Source organism: Haliaeetus albicilla, chromosome 1, assembly GCF_947461875.1.
Source record: "Haliaeetus albicilla chromosome 1, bHalAlb1.1, whole genome shotgun sequence".
NCBI lineage: Eukaryota > Metazoa > Chordata > Aves > Accipitriformes > Accipitridae > Haliaeetus > Haliaeetus albicilla.
The window spans coordinates 23,666,421-23,686,080 of NC_091483.1; the positions used below are offsets into that span (position 1 = coordinate 23,666,421).

Consider the following 19,660-nt stretch of genomic DNA (forward strand, 5'->3'; position numbering starts at 1 on the left):
GAATTTTTCCCAAAATGTGTTGACACAATTAGCTGTTGTCTGCCAGTGTCCACAGCTGCTGTTCTAGGAAAGGAAAGGGACCTGGTTGTTATCCAGTGATGGTTTGTTGCAAGCTTAGAGGCAAGGATACCTGTTTTTTCCCTTCACCTAACTCTTTCATTTATTCCTCCAAGGAGAAAGAAATCCTGTTTGGGAGATACGAAGGGCATACAATAGGGTAGAGTTGGGATAATTCTTTTCTCAAGGTAATTCAACCCTTACTGAAAGATATATATCATCATATGGGTGGATGGGAAGAGTTTTCTTGCTCAAACGCTGCTCAGCTATGTGGGGCATGCAAGCTTAAAACTTGTGACTGTCTGGCAACACAGTGGTTCAGTTTTGTCTCCTGGTGCCAAAAATACAGGCTGGATCCAGAGATGAAGTGGCATTTGTGCCCCATCTTGTCACACATTTGTGTGCATGTATGCCTGTGTCTGTCCCCTCTTAATTATGGTTATATCCACTGTCTGGATGCAAACACAAAGTCTCATGGGTGGTCCTGTGAATTTTGTGAAAATAGGTGTCCAGATGGAAAAGAAACACCCTGCTGAGGGAAGGGCTTCCAAATTCATGCTTTATTAGACTTTGGGGAAGCCATACAGTGGAGCCTGTTGAGTAATAGGATACATTAGCTCTGTTGAACTCAAAAACCTACCTGTTGGGTGTGTTTGGTTTTCAGACTGCCAACAAACCCCTCAAATCAATTAGTTACACAGCTCTACTTGCAGTGCACATTTTCCTGCTGTTTGCAGGGAGAAGCCATTTTATGCTATCTCTAACTATTTTTGCATTCAGCTTTTCTTGCTGGCTAAGGCAGGCATTGCTTTTTGCGGGGGGGGAATTGGATCCCAGGTAGCTCATGGGCTTTTCAAATCTACTGTAATCCACACTGAATATCTGCACTGGTATCAGACACTGTTTGTATCCCTGCCTAGCATACTTAATGGGGAAGGATAGAGGGTGGCAACTGTTTAGCCTCCCCAAAAAACCTTTGACGCTACTCTTTAGGGTAGGTAGAAGCCCACTACTTCCTATGGCCAGATCTCCATCTCTCTTTCCCAGATTCAGCTGGAACTTCAGAGCTCAGCTCAGAAAGCAGGAAAATGTGATTATTTGGTTACATTGATTTTAGTAAATTGGTTTTATATGTATTGGTATATGCATGTGTATTGCATGTGTATTGCAATCTGTTGCATACATGAGCCTCAGTTGGATGGGCAATGGGCTTAGCACCTGTAGGCGGTTTCTTTTTTTGGGTGCACTGAAAGTTTTTTCTCTCCTCCCTTTGAAGAAATTTTCAGCTGTCGAAGATGCTAGCTGTTAAGTCCCAGCAGGAAGAGATAAGCCTCTCTGATATGCATTGGGAAGTGTCCTTATTATCTCAGAAATAAAGTGTATCCTGGTCTTACTGTACTAGAAGAAAGTGCCACTGCGGAATTTTGTATGTGATCCAGGCACCAGCAAATGTTTTCTGTCCACTAATAGCCCATGTTTTAATCCTAAATTTAAATCAAAGAAGATTAACCTTTTCTACCACAACCCAAAGGGATCTGAAGGACGTGGGAATTGCCACTTGGAAAGCTGGACTTCTACAGGGAGCTACATGCCTGTTACACGTGAAGACACAACCCTGTTTTCTCCTGTACGTTTTCTTCCCCAGCCCATCGTATCTTTATTGGTCTTATTGATTCTCACCACAATGAAGTACACACGACATTTTTTTTTTAAGCCCATCATGGCAGTGTTCAAAAAGACTGTGCCTTAGTCCAAGAAGGTTCATTGCTCTAAGCCTCCTTCACCAAGGCGAGAGGTACCTGTATGGGAGCATCACACAAGCGGTGGCCTTAAGATGCCAGACCAGCCCAGTGAATGACTGTCAGCTTCCAACAGCACGCACAGGCAGGAGCCACCAGTCATTAGCCACACATTTGGTTTGCAGTCCTAGCAGTAAAATTAGGATTTTAGTCATTGATTTCACTGAACTAAAGCAGAACTTTTTACTTAACATAGCTCTCTCCCAGCCACCAAGCCAACATAGGAAATAAAAGGGATTTATATTGAAAGCTCAGCTAAACTCGCTTCTGCCCCCCCCAGCATTCGATGGAATTGTGTTTGGCAGTGTCCCTCTTGATAGTTCGAGCTACACACCTCAGATGTGTTTTCTTCTGGTTTTTTTTTGAAGGAGGCTTTTCTATCAAGACAGGGAGCTAGAGACAAGGGCTTGGTCCTGAGCATCATGGGAAAATTTCAGGTTATGCATTCTCTTAATGAAGTTGCTATAAGGCATGGACTTCTAAAGAATGGCCAAACAGTCCTTGCTGGCTTCTTGTAGGAGCAGCAGTAAATGCAGAAGTTAGTAGGGCAAAGTTTGCTTGCAAAACAAACTGGCAAGTGATTGTCCTTTTAAATCTGCAGCACTCCCTCCTTTAAGAAGCTGGATCAAGCTTCCACATCACAGGGCAGAACATGGGCCTTGTTCACTAGCTCATGATCCTCGGCATCTGTGCGTGAGGAGAGAGCACACATATTGTTTATTTTAGCCATTTAGTTAATCAAAAAAATACCAGTCCTTTTAGCGACATGAATCCTTTTGGCTGCTATCTATTTCACATCAGGGGAATTCCTTTATAGAGGGATTATACCGCCCTTATTGGTAAAGTTTATCTAGGATGCACTTTACATTCCTTAATGTTAATTATTTTCCTTTGCTCTAAAGACCTTCTGTGGTGTGGGCTGCAGGCTTCAAATCTGTGTCTGCTTTGCAATGGAGTGGTTCAATTCCTCCTCTTGGAGGAAGCAGTGCAAGGCTGGATGCTAATTCTCCAGCAGTTATCCTGGCACTAAAGTTTGGATAAACCAAGCAAATTTGGCCATCCTGTGGCTGTGTCTATTGCAGACCATTGTCCTGCTAAGGAAAATGCCATAGAAAATGTTTCAAGTTAATTTGATTTGTTTTCCCCCCAAAAAACCCATTAGTTCCTTTATTTGCTGTGGTGGGTTGCCCCTGGCTGGACACCACGTGCCCACCAAAGCCACTCTATCACTCCTCTCCTCAGCTGGACAGGGGAGAGAAAATATAACAAAAGGCTCATGGGTTGAGATAAGGACAGGGAGAGATCACTCACCAATTACCGTCACAGGCAAAACATACTCGACTTGGGGAAAATAAATTTAATTTATTACCAATCAAACCAGAGTAGGGTAATGAGAAGTAAAAAATAAATCTTAAAACACCTTCCCCCCACCCCTCCCTTCTTCCCAGCTCAACTCCACTCCTGATTTTCTCTTCCTCCTCCCCTCAGCAGTGCAGGGGGACAGGGAATGGGGGTTGGGGTCAGTTCATCACACCTTGTCTCTGCTGCTCCTTCCTCCTCAGGGGGAAGACTCCTCACACTCTTCCCCTGATCCACCGTGGGGTCCCTCCCATGGGAGACAGTCCTCCATGAACTGCTCCAGCATGGGTCCCTTCCACAGCATGCAGTCCTTCAGGGACAGACTGCTCCAGCGTGGGTCCCCCACAGGGTCACAAGTCCTGCCAGAAAAATTGCTCCAGTGTGGGCTCCTCTCTCCACAGATCCACAGGTCATGCCAGGAGCCCGCTCCAGCACGGGCTTCCCACGGGGTCACAGCTTCCTTTGGGCTTCCCCCTGCTCCAGCGTGGGGTCCTCCATGGGCTGCAGGTGGATATCTGCTCCACCGTGGACCTCCATGGACTGCAGGGGGCAGCCTGCCTCACCATGGTCTTCCCCACGGGCCGCAGGGGAATCTCTGCTCCGGCACCTGGAGCACCTCCTCCCCCTCCTTCTTCACTGACCTTGGGGTCTGCAGGGTTGTTTCTCTTACATGTTCTCACTCCTCTCTCCGGCGGCTGTTTCTGTACCCGCCACAACTTTTTTTCCCTTCTTAAATGTGTTATCCCAGAGGCACTACCACTGTCGCTGATGGGCTCGACCTTGGCCAGAGGTGGGTCCATCTTGGACCCAGCTGTCATGGGCTCTATCAGACACAGGGGAAGCTTCTAGCAGCTTCTCACAGAAGCCACCAAAACCTTGCCATGCAAACCCAATACATTTGCAAAAGTCTGTTAATGCTTCTCAGTGCTGAAGGTGACGCTCCCCATTACCTCTCACTGTCCTCCACTGACTTGCTCCAGTTGTTCCTCATCTCCCCTACCTCCTTTTTTCCCTGTCTTCAGCTCCCTGTTCCTAATTCCATCCCTCTGCTAATGGTTGCCCAGGCAGGAGATGGCACATTTTGAGGCTTGCTCTGAGCTGCCCAGTGGCTGCTCAGCTGCTTGGCAGGACATGTGTCATGGGGGATTGCTGAACCCTTCTAATTAGCCCCAATTTTTGCAGTTTGCTGCGATTCATCTTTGAGATTTCTACCCTCCCTTCCAACTCAGCTGAAACTGGGCGAACAGCTCAAATGCTGTTAGGAGAGGCCTTTCAGACAGCCACAGTGCAACCATGCAAAAACATGCCCTTAGAAAACCAGGGCCAGAAACATCCTGTTCCAGCTAAAGAGTAAGAACATAATAGTATGTTCTCACCCCAGCGGAGTGGTTCAGGGCAATCTGTGAAAGCAAAATTGGAAATGCTGCCTCTATCTCTGCCCTGTCCAGTAGCTGTCCTAGGAGCAGCCTGGAACATGAGATAATTTGGTAATTTCATTCTTACGACTTCAGCTCCCCTTAATGACCTTTAAAATTGATTTGCTTCATTTGCTTGGGTTTTAAGAGATTATGCTTAAGCAATGCTTTGCTGCATTTAATGTTTTGTTGTATTTTAATTTACTGTGTAATGACTCTCTATATTAAATAATAGTAATGACATCTAAAATTATTAATCAACAAAAGGTGACAGATAATGCATGTTAAGTTCTCTCTATATTTTGAATCATTTATCTCCCAGGTAACATAAGAAAAACATTAAATCATATTGAAACACATTCCTCAGCTGATGTAAATCAGCTAATGTACAGCAGCTGAATTTCTGGCCCGTTATGTTTTTCCATGAAAGATGTCTTTGCCTTTGGAGTATTAATTATCCATGATTCTTTTACTTTTCTTGTTTTCTGCCTTTGCAGGTGCTGTTAATTCTCCCAATTTCTTCCAGAAATCAGAAAATTTATCTATATTAGGAAATGTGTTCTCCCTTTCTTCAGTAAGCTGCATTTTCATTTTTGGCATCCATATTTAAATCCTAATGCACATACACATATGAATGATGTGGGTTTTAGTGCTGACAGTTTTAAATCCTACTATGTATCAGTTGCATAGACAGCTTAACGCTTTCTTGCCTCAGCAGAAGACCATATGGGTTTTTGCAAAAGAAGACCATGGCATACACTTTGTCACACAATGCACAGAGGTCTCTGTCAGCAAACCATCCCCGTATTCAAGTCCTACTCCCCACAATCAGTTAAGTCAGATAACAAATGATGCACCAAGCCTGGTTGCTGGAGGGAGGATGAAGGGAAGTCTCAGAGCCCTTACCCCACAGCCTGCTGGCACTGGCACGTGCACCAAAAGCTCCCACCCCAAGGGACACGATTGTAGAGGCTCCTTCCCCCTTCCTGATGCAGCCTTCAGCAAAGCTCAGGGTGAAGCCCACAATATCTGAGCTCTAGCATAACTTTTCCATGCCCCACTGCTGTACATGGGGGGCATTTTGGGCAAGGGTGGGTTTTATGCCAGGGTACAGAGCATTCCATGCTGCTCCAGAGTAATACATCACTGGTGATGTGCATCCCGCAGGCATGACTGGAGACACAACCGTGGGGAAGACCCTCTCCCTGTATGTCTGCAGGTGCGATTCCTCACCTTGCAGCATTTCCCCCAGCAGCTGTAGGGTGCACAGCCTGGACAGAACAGGGGAGAGGATTAATCCTTCTGTCTCTACTGGATTTTAATTGGATGAGAATCTGTCTTTGACTTAATTTCCTCTCTTGTCTCAGCTGAAGTCTAGTGGATCAAAAGAAATGCAAACTGAAAGAGAATATTTTGGATGTGTCTGATTTTAAAGTTGAACATGAATAATCTTTCATGCCTCTCACTTAATGTCTGTACCATTTTCCTCACAAAATTCTCAAAACAATGAATATTTCCTTGTGTGACAAAAAGAATTTACTTTTCATCAAGAGAGGAAACCTGAACTGATGCTGTCTCAGTATGGAAACGTAGCTACTAACTGCCTCGTGTTATCAAACTTGACAATATCCTTTACATTAAAATACCGTATGTTTTATTTTATAATGAGAGGGCAAAGATCCAGTTACTGCAAAGTATCAAGGTACTGTATGTGGGCTGCTGTTATGTAGCAGGGGTTATTCACAAAGAACTTCAATTGACTGATTATTAGATTATTGGCTAATGCAATTTAATATAAAATCTTTCTTTTCCTTTTTCTTTCCTTTTCCTTTCTTTCCTTGTTATTTTGAATTACAGCACTAGGAAAGTTATTTTTCAAGTGGTTAACTTGAGTTTGCTTTCCAACATCTCTTTATTTGGGAAGAAATGAATTCAGTGGTCCTGTTTTCTTTTTAGTGCTTGTGAAAATGAAGGATAGTTGTGCCTGCACTATAAGAAGAGTGATTTAGGTAAGTGTCTCTGAGGCAGCTTGAGCCAATTTACCTTAGACTTGCCCTGAAATTCTCTATTGCTTTGCTGTAAACCTTCCCAAGAGAAAAGATTTACTCTTGCTGAGCTGTATCGGAGTAGAGGGTGGTGTTGCTGGTGTCCTACATTATGGCTGAAGAAAAGAGAGGAAAATGCTACATTGATGGAACCACATCAAGGGGAGGGAGAAAAGTTTTGATTATTTTTTGTCCATACATTCAGTCTGGGGGTGATGGATGTCTGTTGCGTCACCTTTAAAATTCACATCAGACTTAGCCAAGAAATCTATAAGGATTTTTTATTCCAGGTCCCCTTATTACTGGTTTTCCAAGATTTCCTCATTTTCAAAGTGCACACAAGAGATTATTCTGTGACCACTTGACTGCAGATAGTAGAGCCTTACACGCTGGCTGACACATTGGTAGAATAAATGCCCAGCCCTCTGCTCAGCCCTTGGTTGGGAAGGCCCAAATGTATAGATGGAAAAAGACCGCTCCTGTCTTCTCTGCTGTTCAAACCATACTGTCCTGAGCACTTACTACAGATCAGCCCCATGAACATATGGGAAGGGAAAGTCCTGAGCAGAAACAAAGGGAGAAAGTGCAAGGGTAAATGCTATTTTTCCATTACTACAGCACTTATTTATAGATTGAGGGGAATAACTTGTGCCTGCTCTCTCAACAGAGCCATTCCTTTGCTCATGCAGAGACATCTCACAGGCCAGCTGTGCTGTCTCTGAGTCACTTGTTATCAACACAAGTGTGGGGGAAAGCTACAAAATCGTGGCAATGATAAATACTGCTTCTTTACACGCTTACACGATGTCAGCCCAGTTTGTGGTCCAAAAGCACCACCGTGGTCTGGCTCTGAGTAAACAGAGTTATTAGCAATCTCAGGAGGCCGACAGGTTGCAGGTTTGAGCTGACCAGTTGTTACAGAAAAACAACAGATTCCTCCTCTTTTTTAGGTGTTTTTTTGTTTGTTTGTTTGTGGGTTTTTTTTCTTCCTGAGCTCCTTTTATTGCTGAATCTTTCACACTCCAGAGAAGAGTGTGACTGCTGTTGTCTGGTGGCTAAAAGCGAAATCACATAAAGGGGGAAGAGAAAGGATAATAAACCAAAGATGTCTCATTCCCATCTTGATAACAAATGCAGCAAGCAATCCCGTAGGCACACCAGGTAGTGCCCCTGGGCTGGCACAATGCCCGCCTCTGCCATCTGCTGAGTTTTAAAGCTTCTTCTGCTTCCCATCCTGCAAAACCTCCTGCAGCCAGGCACTGTCTTTCTGCTGAAATCACTGCAGCACACAGCCAGCCCAGGTCAGCAGTTTGATAGCATTTACTACAAAAAGGGGGAAAGGGGGATGCATTACATCTTCGTATTTTTGCAGTTATAATCTCTGTTACGGTATTTGTGAGTGCAATAGGGCATTTCTCCAGCTATTTACAACAGGTCGGGGCAAAAGCCCTGCTTCACATATGCCACCTCACTGGAAATGTGGATGTTTGGCTATTTCTGTTTGCTGAATGCAACTTTAGATGGAGGCTAGTGAAACAGCCACATTGGAATCATTGATGTGATTAGTGAGTTGAAGGAGAATAACAAATAAAGGTATGTTGTATATATTATGAGATGCAGGACTCAAAATGATGGGCTGTCATATAAAAGTGGGAATGAAATAGGAAATTGAGACCCAAAAAAAGGCAGTAATAAAACGCTCAGTATTTTATTCCATGTCAGATGGTTTCTCTTCTATCTAAACTGGCATATTTCCTAAAACAATATCATTTAAGGAAACAGCTGGTCCATCAAAACTTTTTCCCTCTGCTGTGTCTCATCTGCCCAGCATTTTGCTCTGATCAGAATGGTAAAGAGCATGACCACAGAGTGAGAGTTGAAAGAAAAAAATTTCTGTGCCCCTAAACAACAAAGCAGTAACTTCAAGCAAAGTCATAGCAGTATACAAGAAATTCACTGATAAATCAAGCATCAACATTTTCAGCAGGAGAAAATATGTCCCAACTCTCATAATTTCTTTCAGGTTTTACGAGGCCAGATCATCAGTACTTGAAATTAGTAAGAATGTAAGAATAGTGTCTGAAGTTACTGTAAAACCATCTGATTTTCCACAGCACAAGACGTTTCCAAGAAATTTTGTAAAAATCATAGCTAGCAGATCTAGAACCCTTCCATGTGAACAGAATCGTGTTGCTGTAGTTTTAAAAATTGCAAATATAAGATCTGGTACCAGGTATTTTGAAGTGCAATGTGACTCTCCCCTTCGATCAGATGCTTTAGGAAAAGCCTGTTTATGGTTGGAGCATTAGGTTTTAGTTCAACTTCTGCTGGTCTGTGTTAAAGAAGAGTTCAATTTAGGAGCCCTTCTGGCTAAAAAATCACTAAAACATTTTGGGCAGTGCCCTATTTCTCCACAGAAGACTTTGATTTCCAGTCTCATAAGCCTGGATTCTTCTGAGAGCTCTCCCCTCTGGCATTTTACCTTTTTGTTTTTTTCTGCTTGAAAAGTTGGGAACCTTGGAGACATATCAAAATTAAAAGCAGTGTGAACCAAAGAGGTGTTTTGCCAGGAATAGTACAAGTTTTACATGATGGTGTATTTAGACTGCTTTTATTTTAACCTGAATGGGCTCACTGTGCTTGAGAGCAGATGCATTTGCAAGAATAGCACGTACATTGGTATCCGATGTTGGGTTTGAAGTGTTAGGAAGACACCTTAATAAACAGCATGGTATTTAGAGAGGCTGAGTACTGGGTGGCACCTAGTGAGTTATTAAACTTTACTTTGTTCATTTTATCATCTTTCTTGCTAAATTTCTCATAATCTCAAACACAAATCCACTAGTTTTGCTGATTTTCTTCTGCAGCACTTCTGCTTGATCAAAAACAAGGTTTTCAAGACAGACTAGCCAAATTCGCCAACGCTGATCTGGAATTCAAACACCCACGTGTTTTGAAGAGTGGAAATGCTGGAACCTGAGTATCTCAGAGCTGTTCGCTCTTTTCAAAACCCAGCATCTATATTGCCACCTCTGCTCAAAAGCCCTGAGATCTTTTGATAAATAGAACTCTAAATGTGCATGCTGAGCATTTAACAATTAGGCTTTGGGTTCTTTTTGGAAACACAGGTCTGCAGCTCATTTGGATAAAGTTAAGGTAACCACCACACCTCCTAAACTCTACTGACTTGGTGCAGATAGATGGGAAAAAATGCCAGGTAGCCTTGCATTGAGACACTTAATTGCATTTGACTAAAGCACAGGTATTTGCTAAAAGCATGTCCTCCAAAAACACATGTGGATGTAATTTTAAAAATGATGAAATGAATTGTTTTGAACTTTTTTCTTTTGCTAAAATACAAGTCAATGCTTTTACATTTAAAAAACATCATCTCAGTTTCAAGAGATTTGTTTGAGGCTGTAAACAAAAACACAGAACAGCTGTATTACACAGGCACAGGAAAGAAACTCTCTATCTTTTCCCCCAAAATACATGGAAAAGCCATAGTTTCTGGTCTTGCTACAGTTGACTTACTGTAGTTTTAACTTGGCAATCTAAAGTCATATGTCAGAGGCTTACATTTCTTTAGTTTTACTAAAACCTGTCTCTTATGCAGCTTGGTATCTTCTAAAGTTGGGTTCACTATTTTTTCAAAAGCAGGATGACAGGGTGAGGAGCCTCCCAGCTCTGCTGGCTCCATGGTGGCAGCCACTGCTTGGGCTTGACACCCAGCTGAGGCAGCAGCCCCAGGAAAGGGTGCTCAGGGCACTTTGTCAGCCAGTCTAGCTGCAGCTGCAAGAAGAGCCTACATCGACTCCAGGACTTGCTTGCAGATGGCCATATTGCCATTGGAGGAGCTTTTTAAGGGGCTGCAGGGCTTCAAACTCACAGGTTTACATCATAGCAAAATCAGGTATTGCAGTTATTGTGGAGGGGCACAGCACTGAGTCTGGGCTAACTGGAAATGGTTTACTTTTTTCTTTTCCGAGCAAAATTTCATTTCAGCTTGACTTAAGGCATTCTGTTCAATCACGATCAAGTGTTTCAGGTTGCTCATTTGGGGGTTACTGCTTTAGGTTGTGCCCTTTTCAAGTGCCACCTCCAAACATTGTTTTTTCTAACCTATTGGCATGCAGTGCTCCAGCATGTCTGATTTTTGCCTGCTTCTTTTCTAGGCAAAGCTGCTCATCAGACAACAAGAATTTGTCATTTCCATCTGCCACAAGCTGGGCCTTGGGCTGGAGAAGTAGCTGCAGGCTGCCACTCTCCAAAGGAACACAGGATTTAGGATCTGTCTGCATCACAGTACCAAGAGTTCATTTACCTCTTGCTGGTAAGTACATGCAATGTGGACACACCTATAGCTTTTATGTAGACGTCCTTCAGGTGAATATCTAAAGGTCTTCTCCAGAGGCTCCCTTGAGACTACATGTCGGGTCAGTACATCCCATAAAAGTCCCAGTAAATGCTGGAAATGTTCATATAGTAAAAGCTGTTCAGGGTTTCTACTAGTTGTGCTGGACACTTCACTGAAAGGTAGGTAGATGGTGTGGTGGAGAGCGTGCAGCCTGAGCAAGGTTGTGTGGGGGCACTTGGCGATGACCTGTTCTGTCAGAGTTGAATTATAGCCTCAGAGCTGTGCACGGAATAAAATGCAGTTGGGAGGACTGCAGGGCTTCTTTTCCTGAATGTTAGAAATCCCTCTCAACAGACACAGGGAAGCTGGAATTGCCGTATGGCCCCCTGTACTGATACAACAGCATTTCTAACATTTAAACAACAGTTTAATTTTTCTGGGGAGAAAATGTCTCTAAAATTTCTGGGGAGAAAGCAAAGCAAACCTTCAGAAAACTGCAACTAGAAAGCTTGCATTTATGTAAAACGGTAGCATGCTGCGAATCATTGGAGAAAACCTATATTTTCTTGACAATTATAACAATATTAGGTAGCAGTGAAGGTTTCCAAGGCAACCCGGCCACGGGTGCATTCATGTGGAGTGTGTGTGACTACCTGCTTTGTCAAGCCAATGGATGGATATCAGAAGGTGGTGGTGGGGAGGGGGGTTACATATCATTTCATCAATCTACACTAGGAACACTATTTAAAAGCAGAGGGGTTTTGTTTTGGTTTTGTTTGTTTTTTGTTTGTTTTTTTTTTCAGAATATGTCTGATTGTGCTGAGCGCCTCGCTGCTTTTGTTTCTAGAATAGGCAAGACAAATGCATGGGATCCAGGCTGAAGGCAGCTGGCTGGAGAGGTGTCCCATGGTTATAGGAGACCTTCTGGGCAAGTTAGTGTGGAGTCTGCCCATAGATTCTCTGCGGGTGTAAATAATTGTACAACATTTTCCCTGAATAAGCTTTCTTCTTCCTTTTGTGCCTAAACTGACACCAGTCTGTATTTCCTGAGGTGCTAAACCAAAGGAATCCTTCCAGCACCTCAGGTTTCTTGCCCTCAATTGCAGTGCTTGGTACCGTCTTGCCTCTGCCCATCCCTCCTCATCCCTCTCTGCCACATCTTTGGTGTATGGGAGCTTTCCTGGCCTCTCTGCCTATCCTGCGAAGCACAGAAAGTGCAACACACAGTGTGGTCTCCCATATGTTGTTCTTCAGGCCATCACTCTTGTTCCCTCTGAAGAGTCGTTGCATTTAAATGTTGTGTGAGGACCCCCGCTGTCAATCTCCAGGGAATTCACTGCCTTGTCTTTGACCTTTTAAAAACTTCCAAGAGTTGCAGATGTAGTTGGCTTAGAAAAATACATCAGGGCTGCAGAATACCTGATACAGGTATCAGGAAAATAAAAAAAACCACCCCCTAGCCACCCAAGGGAACTGAGAAAGGAGTGTGGGTCATGTTCATCAGTCCGACTGCTTTCCAGATTGTCGGGGCAGGTGTGACACCACCATGATGTAGAGCAGCCCATCCCTCATTTTATCTGGTTGGGCAAGCAGAGCTTGCAGGTCTATGCTGCCATCACAGCAGTGCGGGTCACTGGGGGATGCAGCCATAGGCTGAGATTTGACTGAGTATTTCCACTGCTCTTCAATAGCAATCCCTTTTCCAAATTAGTTCAGAAAAGGGCAGGGAGGATTCCCAATTATCTTTCTCTAAACCAAAACTATTACAGTACTGAGCTCATTGAAATATTGCAGCTTCTGCTGGGAATTAACCAGTCACAGGAGGCGTTCAATGGAGCTGTTATTCAGGTATTGAAAACTGCCTGTGCGATCACTTTACGCTCTGGCATGAGGGCTCCAACCACATTGATACTCTGGTAACATGCACGGCTGCATCCCTTGCTCCACGCTGCTTTTGGAGGAGCCATGGTGGCTGCTGTGTGCAGTGAATGTCAATCACACCCTGAGCACTCAGAAGTAAGCTTGAGTGAAAAATTAAGATTCTGGGAATTTGTGTTTAAATTATTTTACCTAACCATTGCTTTTTCATTGTGGATTACAAAATGTCCTCTGTGCATGCAGATGGACTCACAGCTAGCTCAAGCTGAAGAGCTCGCACTTTTGTGCTTACAGCTGTGGTTCACATGTGCATCTGTGGTTCACAGCTGGTGCTGCAGATCAGGAACCCACTCAACTGGCCAAGCCAGGAAAATAAACTCATCTACTTCCACGGAGATTTTCCACTGCATTTGCTGTCTTGAAATTTTGAGCATAAGCCCGTTTTTCTGCTTGTGGGCAAGGAAAGAAGAGACTTGGAAACAGCCAGACCAGATGTCAGAGCCCGCATATATGGAAAAGGGTAAACTTTGGTAGATTGTGCTTAAGCTAGCATAACCTAAAAGCTAGGCACCCAGCTCTGCCGCAGTGCAAGCGAGTATCCAGACTGCCAGGATGTGCACCAGTTGGGTTTGTTGCAAGGCACTTGCGTTTTGAGAGTTGAAGTTATCTGCTGGATTACAGCATGGGTGAGCTGCTCAGTCTGCTTAGGGCTTCTGGCATGGTTTTCAGCACTAGAAATACGAGCATGGATATAGCTGAGACATTAATGGCAGGCATCTAAAGGTGGCAGTAGCTCTTAAGTGTTGAATATGTTACTGAATATTTGGGCCCAAGTGATTCAGGCACTCCTGACACTTAAGTCTTGTGTTTAAGGCTCTCAACCACCTTAAGGCTCCGCATTATTTGGCATTTTGGTTTCCAGAAAAAGGTGTATCAAGCTCTCGTCTCTGGAGGCAAAATCAAACACTGGATTGAATTGCCTTTCCTTTGTACAATATGGGACACTTGACAGAGCTATAGAAATCCCATTTGAAAAATGATAGCTGTTGATTTTCTGCTTGCTGAGAATTATTAGTATTTTTCTATCCTGCAAAACCAGCCGTTAAATCAGCAAAATGCTCTGGCATTAGAGCCGTTTGGAATGTAAAAAATACTGCTGCTTCTTGTTGAGCTGCAAATGTTCAGTGGCAAAGTTAAGGGAAAATCTAAAAGGACGAATAATGACCTTAATTTGAAAGACATTTTACAAGTAAACATGCTGCAGTTGTAGCTACAAATCAGATAATTGCTGAACATTTTAAAACCCAGAAGTATAAAATTAAAAACAAGAAAATCAAATTTAAGTGCAAACAAATAACAGGGGAAGTCTAAGTAGAAGGTTCAGTTTTTTTGGGTTTTTTTTTTATGGACAGTTTCTTTATCTCTGCAACCTCAAATATCGCGCAGTGGTCTCTATTTAATCATCCAGGTTATAATATTTAAATGAGCAAGGTACTTTAACATAAAATGGTTTACAGTCAGTTTTTCTATTACTGTATAAGAAATGTACCCATGAAACATAAAAAGGTCAACCACTCCAATGAAATAACTTTTAAAAATAATATAGTTTTACAGCCATACATAAATATATGTATTCTATTATGTCAAAGAATATGAAATAATATAGCTCAGTGTTAAGGCGCAACTTTTTCAAGGAGGATATATTAGCTTTAAACTGGGATATATGATCATTGAAATACATTATTTCTGCTTTGGACTTTACATTTCCAAGTGAAAGGTTTTTCTTCTCCCTACGTCCCATCTTTGGCTACTCTTTTTCCCCACTTGTAACAATTTCCCTAGCAAAGTACTAACATGTCTTGTCACCATGCATTTTAGTGAAGTACGATTAGGAACTGGGGGCTGTGCTGGCCCCCCCCGCATGCTGTCAAACTCCGTGGCCCAGCTCTGCCATGCCAGGACAGCCCACCTGCTCTGACCTCTGTTTTGGGAGGGTGCTGGCAACTCGGTGGGGGAGCAAAGCTGAGGTGCAGCCATGATGCAGGTGTCAGAGAGGCTCTGGATGTATCCCCAGGTGGGATGGGCCTTTGTCTGGGAGGAAGATGCAAGGAGACAATGCTTATGGTGATGCATGTGGAAAACTGACCATCAGAACTTCCTGAGAAGGTGGAAGGAAGGGGAGAAGAGACCAGTTAAATGCATCTGGTTCTCCTGTCTACCTGTGACAAAGCATGGCTCAGTCTAAGCTGATCCTCAGGGAACTTCCAAATCCCTGGGTAGGTTCTGCAGCTTCCGACAAATCTACAGTAGCCCAGATATTTGTGCTGACCTGCAGGCTATCTCCTTCCGTACAGCCTCCCAGCATGTCCCACTTGACTGTGGGATCCCATGAATACAGCTTTCCAAGGCATCCGCTGTTACACAGTTAACTAACATCTCTAGGCCATACCTGACCTAAATTTTATGCAAGTAATTAAAAGGGTAAGTTTATTTCTGAGGAGCAGCTGTTCACAGAGTCAGGAGATAGAAGTAAGGTGAAAAGCATTCCCATTCCCTACACATCCTTCCTCTGAAGCAATCAATAAGTTTAATTAGAGTGGTTAGGAATGAACTATGAAAGCAGCAAAGTTAGTACCATATAAATTAGGGAAACACTAGGACAGAAGATATATGTATGACATTTCTAACAGAAATCTGATGTGCATAATTGCCAGTGCTTGTTGTTATGAAGTGAAGGAGTGTGTGCATGAGGACCTTGCAGCAGTGGAAAGAAAGTCCATTATAATCCATACATTTCACGCACTGTAACTGCAGTCTAGTTAAGTAATTGGAGGGGAGAGTGTTATAACACGCACATCACATGGCTTCCCCTTTGAGAAATTCTGGTGTTCTCTTGCTAACTAGCCCCAAAAGTCAATGAGTAACGTACAGGTTTGATATATTGCTAACCCTCCTGTGTGCAAGTCATTACACTTCACATGTATGCTTTGCTTCTTTCTAGTATAGAAGGAAATTGGCTGCAGCAGTCCTTTTCTGGGTACCACTTGGGACAAAAAGAAATCCCAAAAGATACAGACAACCCTAGATTCATCCTTCTATTTCCCAGATGCCTAGAGTTACAAGTCTGGTTGGCACAGGAAAGTGAATGGTACTTCAGCTGCCCACCTACATCTTCATTCCCCTTTGGAGATGCCTGTCTCTCTTTATTGACCATGAAGGCCCTCCCAGAATAAGTGCCATGAATCTAGGCCAATATTTCTATCAAGTTTCAGAGGATATTCTGAGTAATGCAGCACAGCTGTCATCACTGGACTGGGTCATGCAAGATATCCCTGTGCCCTTTCCAGCTTGCGTTAGTATTAACATCAGCTCCACACACACTTCAAAGTAAGCCACAACTCTTCCATACCCTCTTGCTGGTGTGCTGCACCATACTTCTTCATGGAGTTATGCTGACTGGGGGTGCTTAAATTTATATTTTTGAGGAAAAAGTCCCTCAAATGATGGACATACTTAGTTCTAAGGTGCGGAGGCTTCCACAGTAGGGATCATTTATTACTGCAAGCATTGGCTTCCTTGGAGAAAAGATTTTAAGAAAACACTTTATTTCTAAGTTGGATTTTTTTTTGTGGTGGGGCTGCTCATACTTTTGAATTTAAGCACGGTCTTAAGAGCTTTGTTCAGTTTGGCTCAAAGTGATAAGTGATAGAGCTGAGAGAAGCTCTCACAGCAAACATCTTTGCAAAAAATGCTATAGATCTGTCGATACCAGAATGTTTTGTGGGCACATCCTTTTAGTTGTTTTGATGCATTAAAATAACTGAAATTTTATCTGAGGCACTGAAATTATCTGAATTTCAACATTTTATTAGAGAAAACATCTGAACTTTCAATTTAAAATAGATCCTTATGTTTTGGGTTTTTTTATTCAATTCAGACACTTAAAAGCAAAACATTTTGGGATTTTTCTTTTTTACTGTGAGGATAGGGTTTATTTTTGGAGGAGAGAACAAATTGGATTACTTAGTCTAAAGGAGAGAACATGATGGAGGACATCTCTCCAAATAAATAAAAGGCTGCTGCAGTGAGGAAGGCAATAAATCTGTTCTCCGTGTTCATGGTAGATACAAGAAAAAGTAATGGGACTCCAATTGCAGAGAAAAAAAAATCACGCTCAGCATTAGGAAAACTTTCTACTGGTAAGGCTATAGCTTTTGGAGAAGACTGCCTGACTGGAGATTTCCACCAAGATATCTCAAACCTGTTCTTGAGGACAAGCACCCTCAGGATAACAGAAAAGATTTGTCCTGCCTGAGGGCTAGATGATCTCTGGGGTCTCTCCAAGCCTTGGGATTCTCTGATGTTGAGGGCTGTTTTCTCAAAGATCAAACACTATTGATATGGAAACAGTCTGGTAAGAGGTTGTAGGTGCAGCACCAGACTCTCAAGGAGAGTTTGTCTCAGACAGAATTGGCTTTGGCAGACTGATGTGACTATCCCCAGCCTTTGAGTGTGCCTTGCTCGTACGTGGTCTGCATGTGCATGGGCACAGATGGGGCTGGCAGAGGCAAAACATTTCTTTTAATCTTTCTAAGAAATGACAAATTAAGATATGATTATAGAACTGTTAAAGCGGAATTACCACGGAGGAATTTCCAGATGGTCATGCAGAATAACTATTGAAGAGTGAACAGCAAGGTTGAGCTATTTATCCAAGTACGGTTCTCTCTTGTCTTTTTTTCCAGTTGGTGGGTCCTGTTCTGTCTTCTAGTCCGTGTAATAATTTTTTTCAGTCCAGTCACAACTACCTTTCTGCCTGATAGTTCATTTTCTTGCCCAGTGCTGGTAATATTCTTTTAAACCTAATTCCTCAGGAAAACAAAACGTATGGGATCAGTTTGTCCCCTGCTGTGGAAAATAACTTCGAGATTTTTTTGGCTGGTGTTAAGCCTATTTAATAGTGGATAACGGATGCTTCAGTACTGTTCTGTGGAGCAGCATGCAATTCTGCATGATAAGGCATCAGAACAAATCTCTGCTGATAACCTCCTAGGTTAATTACTGTGCAGTGAGCGACCCTCTGCTTTGAATCAACACGTTATGTTTAATCCAGGAACACACTATGGCTACCTCTTTACACTGACTCTGTGGGGCTTCCAATGGTTGTTTATGTGTCATGGGTGACACTTATTTCAGAGCCATCTAAGTGATTTAGATACAACAGTTTAACCATTTTGCAGGATCTCACCCCTGTAGATGATTCTGGCATAATGTATATTGCAAATGTTTCTACACATTCCAGCTAATGCCTAAATAATTCCCTACTCCCCCTTCTCATCAAAGCTTGTAAATCCTTATTTGTTCTCTGCACAGTGGCTAGGTTTTTGGTTTTTATTCATTTATTTTTAAGTGCTGAGCACTGCACATAAGTCGCAGAGGTCACCATGAGATCCTGATGGAATCATCTAACTGAGGGGTTCTGTATTTGAGAGATCGGCCAAGTGCTGTGTTTGTTCTAGATGGTCCTCTGGAAGATGATCCCAGGAATGGAGGGTGATGTCAGTCAAATCAATGGGAAGATTCTTGTTGTCACTCCTTTGGCTCAGGCCCTTAGAAACTGTTTGGAAATCAAAAACCTTGAAGATGGGATTTGTTGTTGCTGCTGAGGATTGCAGTTTTACTAAGGGGAATTTCCCAAGGTATTTTACAGGAACTAGATCCAAATTCCTATTGAATTTTTCTGGAAATTATATTTTGATACTTCTGAAAAAACTTGCCTTTATGATCTAACTGGAGCAAGGCTGTTCTAGTCCTAAAAGGCATGCTGCTAACATAGCATCAAGTTTCCCTAGGTTAAAATAACACAGAGTAATAAAATAATATACTTAACAGCAGGGCTGAGCAGGTTCTTGTTCACAGCTTCACTGACTGGTCATGAGACAAGGGGGACTCTAACTTGCTCAGTGCTTCTTCACTATCCACATTGCTTGTGTTCATCCTCCTTTTTCATTAGGTCTTGCACTTCCAAATCACAACATTGTTCACAACCAACTGACTAAGTATTCTTGCCATGGAAGACTGCAAGGGAAGGCAGCTTCCGTTCCTCTTTTAATCTTTTTCCTGAGAAATTGTGCCTCTGCAATGCTCTGTCTTTCATTTATTACTGTATCACTCACAGCTTCATTTTATGTTGTCTCACACCTCCAAGTTTGCAGCATTCCATCCACAGTAATCAAGGGTGTGACTGAATTTACATCACCTTGTAATATGGGGAGTGGGGCAAGAAAGGAAGGGAGATAATGCTGTATGCACCCTGTTCATCTAAGCAAAATGAAGTCTGTGTAAACAACATGCAGCTTCTTCAGCTGTAGCGAAGCCCAAAGACAATGCTGTTTTCTTACATTGCAGTCAGCTAGGAACTATTGCAACAGCTTCCACTATCGGCATCAAAATAAATCTTTGCTTCCAGAAACAACAGTATAAGTTTTCTTTGCAGGTTCACAGAGTAGCTCTCAATCTACATCTCATATATGGAATCTGTGGAAGGAATGTGTATTAACTGTTTCATCAAAATGCTGATCTTTGCTTTGTAGTCTGTGAGGCTTTCCATTGCTTCCTCATTGCTTTCAAGGCTGGTGGTGTGCTGACAGTGAAAAATGGTAAAAGTTATTTTTCCTCAATCTTCTCCATTATATGCTTGGACCTGTAGTCTAAGCCTAGCTTCTAGGCTTTAAAGTTAACCTTAAGTAT

At 42.7% G+C, this 19,660-nt stretch overlaps 1 long non-coding RNA gene across 4 annotated transcripts in view; it reads left to right on the forward strand.

Annotated features, from left to right (window-relative positions):
- Window positions 1-19,660, forward strand: part of LOC138685155 (uncharacterized) — a 65,634-nt gene that overhangs the window by 31,531 nt on the left and 14,443 nt on the right. For 3 of the 4 annotated variants that reach the window (XR_011324424.1, XR_011324425.1, XR_011324426.1), the window contains 4 exons: window positions 5,128-5,204; window positions 6,587-6,639; window positions 9,543-9,831; window positions 10,851-11,008. This is a non-coding gene — a long non-coding RNA (uncharacterized lncRNA). The remainder of the gene's footprint in view (window positions 1-5,127; window positions 5,205-6,586; window positions 6,640-9,542; window positions 9,832-10,850; window positions 11,009-19,660) is intronic. The other variant, XR_011324427.1, reaches the window with a different exon arrangement.